General features: G+C 35.5%; 1 long non-coding RNA gene across 1 annotated transcript; it reads right to left on the reverse strand.

The window, feature by feature from the left end:
• Positions 1-8,914: 8,914 nt before the first annotated feature.
• Positions 8,915-9,643, reverse strand: LOC149202774 (uncharacterized). The gene is made up of 3 exons (XR_016253574.1): positions 9,537-9,643; positions 9,137-9,395; positions 8,915-8,972 (listed from the first exon to the last, which is right to left on the reverse strand). It is a non-coding gene; the product is annotated as an uncharacterized LOC149202774 (long non-coding RNA).
• Positions 9,644-10,179: the final 536 nt, after the last annotated feature.

Consider the following 10,179-nt stretch of genomic DNA (forward strand, 5'->3'; position numbering starts at 1 on the left):
ACGGCTAATGCTGAACATATCATCGAGTTTATAGATCAGTTCATAATCACCAGGTTTGGGTTACCTTCTTATTTAATGTTTGATAATGCATCATATTTTTCTGGTAATGAAATGACTGAATTTGCACTCAAAAGGGGTTTCAAGCTTAAATACTCTGCCAATTATTACCCACAAGGCAATGGGTTAGCTAAATCTACAAATAAGAACTTAATCAGAATCATTAAGCGAACCATTGATCAAAATCACATAAATTGGCACAAATATTTAATATATGCTTTATGGTTAGATCGAATAATGCAGAAATCCTCCATCGACACTTCCCTCTTCAATTTAGTTTATGGGAAAGAAGTGGTTCTTCCAACTCATTTGGCAATTCCCTCTTTAGCCTTGGTTCAATATATTGATGAAGCACCAACTTCTTCCTTACAACTAAGGCAGCTGGAAATAATTAAGTTATAAGAACAATGAGAATAGGCCAAAATAACTCATGCTCATCACCAAGCATTAGTGAAAGCTTCCTTTGATTCAAGCATTATATCTAGAAAAGAATTTTAGATGGGAGATTTAGTTCTAAAATGGGACAAAGCTCATGCGGAAAAAGGGAAACATACGAAATTTCAACAAATTTGGCTTGGCCCTTTTCAAAATAGAAGTCATAGGTCCATCTACTTTTATGTTACAGGATTTAACAGGAAAAAGAGAATCCTTGCCTATTAACGGACAGATCCTCAAAAAATATTTTCCATAGGAAATCATCCTTCTATTTTGTAGATTAGTTTTTAATGCCATAATAAAACTGGTTGTAAATGGTTAAATTTGAGATTTATGAAAAAGACACAAATTCTCTTTTAGATTTTGTTTTTTGACTTGTATAAATAGAATTTTTTTAGAAAATTGATCATTATTATTGAAAGATACAGTTAAAGACTCTAGGCCTAGAAATGATACTAGTTTCAACTTCGTAAATTTTGACAAAAAAAAAACCTTTAGTGGGAAATTGTTTTATATCAGTCCAATGAAAGGTATCAATAACAAAAATGAAGATTCTGTATAGAAAATCTCTTTCCAAAAAACTCTACCATTGTCATCCAGAGCTATCTTAAGGAAACAATGACTTCCTCCCCACCTAGGACACTTCAACGTTCATAGAATAATACAATGATACACTTTAATTTAAAGAGTAAGAGGTCTCATCACGAGCCGGCTTATCATGATCATAGATATTATAGCTTGCTGACTTTGCCAATACTGCATACCACAATAGGGCAATGACTCGAGATTGTTGCAATCAAAAGACAAGGGGTCTCATCACGAGCCAGCTTATTCAACAGAGCCATAAATCAAGTGAATGACTGTGTCATAAATTGGCTATCAAACCAAGACATTGTTCTTTAAGAGTAAAAAAGAAAATGAAAGCAATAAGTGTGGATATGGATTTCTCTTTGAAAGTTGTAAATTTCTCTAAGTAGGATACAGGATCATTGCTGGGTAACAGGTAACCCTGTCGAGGCTATAAACGCCTACTGGTAGTAGAGGCTCTACCTACGACAAATGAGCATATTCAAAACTGATTTACAGAGAGGGCTTTGCTTTTATCTTTATAAACCAAGTAATGACTGATGTAGATACAAGGACTAGCTTGAGGGAGTAAATAATCAAAGTTGAAAATAGAAGAAACAAAATATCATTGATAGGTAAAAGAATAATGTACTTTGTCTTTCTACAATAAAGTTTGATTTTCTGGAAAATTTTATGTTTTGGAAGTTTAGAAAATTCAAAATAAAAACAGAGTTAATTGGTTCTTCCAAGTGAATCACCAATTGTTGTGGCCAGCAACAACCCCCCTTCTTATTTAGTGTTATTCCTAATACTAAATAAGTGGGGACCCTTAGTCAAAAATTTAAAAATTAATTAATCCTTGTATTTCCTTTTTAATAGAACTTACCGTTATAAACATAGGAAAATACCCTTGAAAAATCTAAAAAGCTTAAGTTTCATGATAAGGTAAGACAAAATCTTTCCTTAAGAAAAATCACATCGCAAAGAGGATAATAGGATACCTCCTTGCAAGCCAAATTCTAAGATTGCGAGATCGCGATGTGAAACTTCATCGCATTGCATACATCAAATATCACTTACGCTAAAAAACCTCAAACTGCCAATATGCGATGGCGCATATCACAAATCGCATTTCACGGAAAACACATTAACGGATGATTGTCATATGCTACACTCCTGCGATATTGCGATATTGCGATATTTCGATAAAGTGATAAAGTGAAATTGCGATGTTGGGATCTGCGATATTGTGAAACAAATCGAAAAATCACTTCGTCGTAAATCTTTCGAGCTCATTGTTCAAAAATGTCTTTTCCATAAATCGAGACCTGGTTATGCACTTTAATGCTAATTAATGAGTTAGTTGCCAATGATTAGTGAAATAGGGTTTCGTGCTTATCGAAGAGCCATTTCACATAAGGTGGTATATTTTATATGTCTTCAGCATTTAAAGCATTCCCGTCACCTTTCCTTATCATCACTCTCACCTGACTTGTCAACTTCAGGAACGAAGAACAAAGAATTATATAAAGGAGTATACAGGATATTATGGGAAAGAAAGGCAAAGCTCTGAGCTCTGAAGATCAATAAATGACGCCCTTGTATATAGACACCACCTGTAACAGAGACACTGGTATCACTACTTGGGAAGGCATGTATAGTCTACTTGAGGAAGAGAATCCCAGAATAATAGAGGTTACGGCTACTGCAGGCTCACAAGGGTCTTCTGAGGCGTCTATTACAGTGCTAGCTTGCTCATTCTTACACCGAATAGCGGTGAGGCCCAAAATGCTTCCATACACAGACATGGTTAAATAGGTACTAGACAGTGATGACATGTCAGCAACTTACCGATTTGTTATTTTTACAAAATTTTATCTTTATATCCGCTAACAAAAAGTGCGCAAGAGGCAAAAAATCGCACCAGGGAAGCCCGAATCAAGGAATGGAGGCAGTTTCTGATGCGCGATTAGTGCCTAGGTTTTGCTTAGCGATGCACGATTAGCACCTAGTGCTAATCTCTCATCGCTGAGCAAAACCTCTTGAAAGGGAAAACCTCTAATTGCTCAGTTACTTGTAAGCCCAGAAATTTGAAAGAAAGTAACACTAGAGGTACATCCTATAACCAGTGGTATTTTTCAGAAATACCTACAAAATGGTATGTATATATGCTCAGCAACTGCAGATATGTTAGAGACAGAAGGCTCAAGAAAAGGCAGAATCGATCAAAAGATTAACTAAGTTGAATTGGGATTCTTACGGGGCATATTTGGTAAAACCACACAGCCAGTGCATGACTCTCAAATGTATCATCAATTCTACCGAGAAGATGGCGCAAGCTCTTGCCGATGTCGTGTTCACAAGAAAGTTAAAGTCGGAAGTTGGCTAGCCGACTCTTCTCAAACAAATGCTAAAAACTTGCGATTTCAAGGAACAGATACATAAATAATTAGTTGTTAGTTTTAATTTTAGATACAATGTTAGTATTAATTTTGCTTTATTTTTTCCTGAAATGACGATGGTCATTTAAACCGTATCCTACATTTTTGTAATAATTTATTTTTAGGTTTAGTTAGTAGTATTTAAACCCTTCTCATGCATTTAGAGAAGGGTCCTGAAATTTGTCAAAAACTTATCCCCAGAACATGCACTTTTGTACCCTCTGAGGAGGTTTTGATGAATGAATGGAATAGGATTTATTGATATCTACATTTAATATCTACTACTGATGTTGCACTTCTGTACTCTTAGTGGATGTTGGATTAAGAAGAGATAAATCATTATCACTTCAAGCTCATGAGTAAAACTAGTTATAAATGGTACTTCTATCTCTTAACTATTTTTGCTTTTGTGTTAAAAGTGATATTCAGGTTCAGTTGTTTATATATTGATGCGCGAATGTCTGAGTTATCATTTGGCACTTTTGTACGGTGATAGCTATTTATTTATGCTTAATGTATGAGTAGCTTATTATGAGATATGCCTTTCACAATTGTTTTGCCTAACTTTTTATACGAAGTGGTTTATCTGTATTGAATTCTTTTCTCATAACAGTTGAATGATATTTATTAATGATTGTTATCTGAAATCATTTTAGATAGCATAACAGAAGGATTACACCCTGGGTTAGTGTAGACTTAGATATTTCTGCTTATTAAAATACAATTTTCATGTTATTAGATCAGAGTTAGAATTAGAGCACCTCACTTAGTAACTTTTACAAAGGAAATCAATTCTCCATACACACACACACATAAATTGGGAAACTAGTCCCATATCCCCAGTCGAACCCACTATACCAAACGAAAAAGGAGCTGCTAACCAAGGTCCGAACTGGGTGGGTATCCCCCTTGTTGTAGACCTGATTTTTGGGGCTTCAACACAACTGCAACAACATAAACATCAGACAACAAGCAATACACCTAGGCAGCAAAAAAATAACTTAAATATGGTCCTCTACGCAGCAGCTTCACTTGCGCTGACCTCGGCTTCATAAGAAAACAAGCTCCACAGATCCTCAACTTGGCCACACCTTTACAGGGATTCACGAGCAACTTTACTGAAATAATCCTTCAGCGTGTATCTGCTCCACACCAATAGACCAAATCACTATCTCACAACTCAAAATCACAGTGATATCTCCACACACAGAGCGTGGGAATTTTACTCCTATCCACAACACATAATCAGTGGTGTCTCGCATAAAGGTATCAACCAATGCTCTTTCAATAGTGCTCTTAATGAATTTCTTTGTCCAGTCGCTCCAGCTTACACCACGGAGCCCTCCTTTGGCTCTGACTGTTAACTCCAACTCAGAGCACATAGCTCCAACTCAAGCACTCAACCTCACACACGTTCTATTGCACAAAAAACGCACAAAACATCGATTATCCTTCAGTTCTTTTGAACAACACTCCTGTCCACAATACCACTACCTCATGACTCCAGTAACTGAACACTGAAGGCTTCTTTCAAATGCTCTATCACAGACCTCAGTCACCACGCTCACGGCTCAGTCGCCTAGACTGAGCTGTCTCACAACTCTTCACAACTCAACCTCACACCTGCTCTGCACACAGCAAGACATCAACACTTCTAGACAGTTCTCAACACATAGACACTACAATTAGCCTCACGCAGTGATTCACCACTTAGCCTCCTCCCCCAATCAAACTCCAAAAAGATCTGTGATGTGTATAAAAACCTATTTCAGTGATCAAATGGAAACAAGTTACAAGTTTTAAGTTCTAAAGTTATAAGTTTCAGAATTATGTGTCTATGTGTGAGCTATATAATCTCTAATTTGGTATCAGATCAGAGACTTAAACACAGAACACAGCACATGACTTAGAACTCAACAACTTGCAACTTCATTCATTGATCAGGTATTTATACAGGACAAAGAAAGTTCTGGAGATTGATTGGGGCAGTGGCCTCTGCAGGAAGCTTGCCCATTTTGTCCATGATCTCTAAAAACTTCATTAAAACATTTGTTGAATTTTGGATCAATCCATCCCTTTAGACTTCCACGGACTTCTTAGAAGACGCTAGGTTCTGCATTTAATTTTGGTGGTTGGATTTATCAATGTTTTCCAACACAGTACTCTCACATCTGCACATTATATTTTTGTTTTTGCTCCGGAATTGCACTGTACAGATTTCATGGCCTCTCTGGGTAGTAAACTGGAAGCTCTGGACACAAGCTCAAACGAATGATAATGTTCCAAAATTCAATCAAAGAATTTAAAATTTTCGATACCTCAAAGATGCAAGGATAAGTCAAGCTCCACATCTTTTTTACTCACGGTAACCATACGGCCAGGTGTTGTATTGTACTGTTCAGGATCTTCGTTTCTGGTCACTTCCACTAAAGGTAAAGAGGTCGATGGAAATTCGATGTCATTTCTGGCCCTTGTTGTATTGTGGTGCTGAGACTCTTGGTTTGTGGCCCTTTTCACAGAAGCTAAACAGGTCGACACCAATTCGATGTCATTTCTAGCCCTTGTTGTATTGTGCTGCTGAGAGTCTTGGTCTCTGGCCCTTTTCACAGAAGATAAAGAGGTCGACGCCAATTCGATGTCATTTCTAGCCCTTGTTGTATTGTGGTGCTGAGACTCTTGGTTTGTGGCCCTTTTCAAGGAAGATAAAGAGGTCGACACCATTTCGATGTCATTTATGGCCCTTCTTGTATTTTTCTTCTGAGAGTCTTCATTTCTGGCCCCTTTCACAGCAGATAAAGAGGTCGATACCAATTCGATGTCATTTCACTACTACATGTAGGGGGGTTTTAAGACAATATTTGAGTCAATTGTCTTAACTTAAGACAAAAACAAACTCAAATATTGTTTTAAATATTGTCTCTAAGCGAGTGTCTCAAAATATAATGTCTCAAAAATTTGTCTCTATAAAGACAATATAGGACACATATTATTATTGTCTCTATAAAGACAATTTGATTTGTCTCTCTAGAGACAATTTCATTTCTGTCTCTTTAGAGACAATTACATTTTTGTCTTTTTAGAGACAATTCCATAATTCAAACTAATGTCTCTCTAGAGACAATATAAAAAATTATTTAAAAAAAATAAATGTCCATAATTCAAACTATTGTCTCTCTAGAGACAATATAAAAAAATATTTAAAAAAAAAATAAATGTCCATAATTCAAACTATTGTCTCTCTAGAGACAATATAAAAAATTATTTAAAAAAAAAATAAATGTCCATAATTCAAACTATTGTCTCTCTAGAGACAATATAAAAAATTATTTAAAAAAAAAAATAAATGTCCATAATTCAAACTATTGAGTTAAAGATGTTTCGAACGCATGAAGAGATGAAATCAAATTCAAATCGAGAAAAAATTTAAATTGAATGACATGGGAGCAGATTAGTTATTTCCCATGGCACTTACTTTTGCTCTTGCTAGGGCAATTGTTAGGACAATATATAACGCATGGACAGTTGCCAACGTAAAGATGAAGTAGTGGAGCTGGTTCATGCCGGTGAGGGAGACTGGAGGATACTTACCATTGAATCAAGAGGGAATGAATAATTGTCAAACTATCATAAATATCTTGAATCATATCAAATGGACTAACACGATCTAAGTAACATCTAATAGCATTGGGAAATTCGAATACACAACATAGAGTTTGGTGTCCACCTCAGAACAATGATCGCTAGCAGGAGCCATTGATTATTCCTTTTGACATGGAAGCATATTATAAGCCATTCCTTTCAGTATACAAATCTTAGAATTGGGCTTCTCTCCAATGGTCAGTAGAAATGAGATGAATCCCATAAGCATCAGTTCTACAATCCAAAAAAGACCATTTAAAATGTATTATGTCAGTCGATGTCATGTGATGCAATCTCATTCTGAAATTCTGAGAGTTGCTAAAAGATATACTTGCTACAATGATCTGAATACTTCTAATGAACAACTCTCCGCTTATTTCCTCCCGTATTTAGGTGAAAATCAACCATGAAATATGCACATTCCCTGGAACAATGCACATAAATGTTATTACCTCAATGTACAGAGTTAACAAAATGTGCGTACACCTCCAAACGCTTAGTATGTGCATTAGTATTAGATAAAGATTCAATTCAGACAGGGTGTTAGTAGTTGAGTTCCAACATATAGTTGATCAAGACACAATGTTCTGGCCGTAGCTGATCAACAATGCCTGCCTGTAATTGATGAAGAAATCTAAAATGTCTAGGAGTAGGATTTCTTTAGAAGGGTAAAATCAGTAAAAGCATGATGCTTTAAAAATTTTAAGGCTTACTTCAGGTCTGCTTCAGAGTAGCCTGTATGAAGGGTAAGTGTTTTGTTCCAACATGGATCCTTCCTCAAAGTGCATCGAGCAGTGTAGACAGTAGCAACAACAAGAATTGATGGACTGTAGATAGTCCATGCACTTTATGGACATATCTTGCCATGCCAAGCACTTAATGTCCAAGAGGCTTATAAAGGGATAAGAGGAAAAAAAGGAAACAGACATATTCAACAATAAAATAATAGAACGAACGAGAAGTGAAACACAGCCAAACCACATAGCCTCAAATTCAAATATAAGTAGACAATACTGACATCCGTTGTATGATTGCAAACAACATAAATGTTTTCATGTCATTGTCAATAAAATTGAATGTAGGCTAAGAGCATCATGCTTTGAATTCCCGAGACTCTAACCAAATATTTTTGTTGAATTTACAATTTCTTTCATCCATTAGGACATCAGAACATGCTGGAATAAGAACACATGACATACTATTCATTTTCTTGAATATAACTTTAACACCATGTATAATCATAATTCTAGAAGGCCTGGTAAGCAATAAGAAGCACTATTTATATACAGTTAAAAAGTGGCCATCAAAAGATTTGACACAAGTTAGCAAGACTGATGGTCCCAATGCACAATTATTTTGCCAAATCAGAAAATACACATCTTTGGGGATGCACACTACTGCAAATCTAGAAATATTTACATTAATCTAGGTGAAGAGAGCAATTCTCCTAGGTAAGCAGATAACTAACTCTCTAAATTCTTCTCTGGCATCTCCGTCATTGTCTTTAAAATTTGAGAATATTTGTTAGTAATACTTCCTTGTGTTCAACATTTTAACATCTCCAAGGCTTCTTTTGGCTGATCCATTGGGACCATATGACCTGCATCATGAACCTGGTGCAGCAAAATAGAAGATTTTGTAAGGAAGAAATTATCTACTTGTACAACGAAATCAAAGATGATCATCGAGTGCCTTTTACCTTGAGAAAACTGAGTGGTCCATAAATGGTTATTAAACCTGCTTCCTTATCATCTACAAGGAAGGATTTTGTAGGTGCCTTCTTGAAATTCTCACTTCTAGACCAATCCATGGAATTCACCCATCTTGAATTGCCTGAAAGACACATAATTTGAACAATTAACTTTTCAATTTTGAAGATTAGACTGACAAGCCTGAAAAACACAACTGCAAATAAGTTAATAACAGACTTAACACCTAAATCATAAAGTCATTCTCCAAAACAAAAGCAATATGTTATATGTATACAGTATCATTACCTAACCAATTGCAAATGAGATCATATTCTCCTGCATAAACTAGCAACTTAACACCATCCTCCAAGAGTGTTGGAATGCCAACTTCCATATTCCGCATCCAGTCAGTAATCATAGCTTCATAAACCAAGGGGCTACAGGACACAAATTTTCAGTTGCCAACCCCCAGGGCATCCCTAACGGAACCCTGGTTTAAGTAATTCTCCATATTTGAAAAATCATAGCACAGGCCACCATTGCACTCCTTCCGAACATCATAGTACTGCAAAATATAAAACAAAATAATGAAAACTAATATCGTAAGATATATAAAACAATGATGACAAACTACATTTTAAGATACAAAATGCTGATAAAATAAACATAATGTCTGGCTGTCCAGTATTTAGAATTTAAGTCTTACATTGATATTCCCAGCTAATGCCATAATGGAATTGAAAATTGAGGTGCACACCAAGTATGATGCAAAGCATGTGATAGTCCCTTTCGTACCTGGCAAGTTATCACACCGGCTATAATCAGAACCTACATTAATAAACTTCGATAAAGGATCCAGCATAACATCAGTCATAACTAGTTACTTAAAACACTTCACAAATGGTAATTGAGGATCATAAAGCAAACAACATTTAACCATCAAGCTTCTCGCAATTTAAAACATAGTAACAAGATTTCAATTTGAACACATACAAATCTAGTTCAGTAAACAAAGTATACATCTCATAAATATGAAAATATGCATTTTGTTCCAAATTTTAATAGGATTTCAGCCCCATGAAAAAATATTCCTTGAAATTTGATGACTAGTTGATATTTATAGGTGTCTATTTCTGAGATTTTTGGCCTTTTTTTATGGATTAAAGGTCTACAAGTATCAAATACATGAGATATATTATCAAAAACGATAAAAAGTGGACCATATTGTAAAATGTTTGTAAAAACACATAATAAACAAGAATGAACTAACTAGAGGAGGGAAAAGCATCACCTATGCACAATATTTTGAGATCCAGGTAATCCTTCACTACTGTTATGGAAAACACTTG

This window comes from Pinus tabuliformis, chromosome 2_1 (genome assembly GCF_031772625.1).
Source record: "Pinus tabuliformis cultivar Carrire ecotype Pingquan chromosome 2_1, CPIR1, whole genome shotgun sequence".
NCBI lineage: Eukaryota > Viridiplantae > Streptophyta > Pinopsida > Pinales > Pinaceae > Pinus > Pinus tabuliformis.